The sequence below is a fragment of the Hipposideros armiger genome, unplaced genomic scaffold (assembly GCF_001890085.2).
Source record: "Hipposideros armiger isolate ML-2016 unplaced genomic scaffold, ASM189008v1 scaffold_761, whole genome shotgun sequence".
Lineage (NCBI taxonomy): Eukaryota > Metazoa > Chordata > Mammalia > Chiroptera > Hipposideridae > Hipposideros > Hipposideros armiger.
Genome location: NW_017732111.1, coordinates 179,903 through 181,200, shown reverse-complemented (window position 1 = coordinate 181,200; position 1,298 = coordinate 179,903).

The following is a 1,298-nucleotide window of genomic DNA, read 5'->3' as shown; positions in this document are numbered from 1 at the left end:
TTCCATGCTGGTGATTTTTATCTCAATGACGCTCCTCGGTCAGGGAGGCCCACCAAGGTTGATGATGACAAAACAAAGGCATTGATATAGTCAAACCCAGGTTACATGACATGAGAGATTGCAGAAACATTGTACATTCATCATTCAAGCTTGCCCGACCACCTGAAGATGCTGGGATACTTAAGCAAGCTCGATATTTGTGTTCCACATAAACTCAAAGAAATTCATTTGATGGTGCATATAAACATCTGCAATATGCTCATTAAACATGAGGAAAACGATCCTTTTTTGAAGTGACTGATAACTGGCGATGAGAAGTGGATTGTTTACAACAATGTGGTGTGCAAACGGTCTTGGTCCTGATGTGATGACTCACCTCAAACGGCATCGAAAGCAGACATTCATCAGAGGAAGGTTGTGCTCTCAGTGTGGTGGGATTTCAAAGGTGTCATGTGTTTCGAACTCCTACCAAGGAACCAAGCAATCAATTTGAATGTGTACTGTCGGCAATTGGACAGTTTGAATGAATCCATCATCCAAAAACGTCCAGAGCTTGTTAATTGTAAAGGAGTTGTGTTCTATTGTGACAACATGAGACCACACACAAGTTTGATCACCTGTCAAAAATTATTGGAGCTTGGATAGGATGTGTTGCCACACCCACCATACTCGCCTGACCTTGCACGTCAGACTTTCATTTGTCTCACTCTCTTCAAAACTCCTTGTGTGGTATAATGTTCAATTCAGATGAGGTTGTAAATCAGCAACTTGTTCAGTTTTTCACAAATAAAGACAGGTCCCTGTATGAACGAGGAATTATGAAGCTCACTGAAAGATGACAAAGGTTATCAAATAAAATGGGCAATATATCATTGATTGATCTTTGTTCTTTATATAAATAAATAACCTTTGAAAAATATAGACAAAATACATCATGCCTTTTCCGACAACCCAATATCTTACTTCTCAAAACAGCAATCTTCACAATGCTGGTCTCCTGCCAGAGTAATTCTCTTAAGAATATGTTGTTTGTTTGTGGGAAAAGGAATTGTAATTTCATAGTATTTATTGAGTGCCTTCTGTTTCAAACACTGTGCCACACTGTGCTATGCCTTTTAATTTTACTATCTGGTAATCCCCCCCGCAGTAACCCATGAGTTAGATGGGTTTATCCCTATATTAGCCCTGCAGAGACATGCTCCTCAGAAAGGTCAGTTTTCCAAATTCCTACAACTACTATGTGGCTTTCAACTCAGATCCCATTACTCCATTGCCAACAAGAATGATCTTAATAAAAA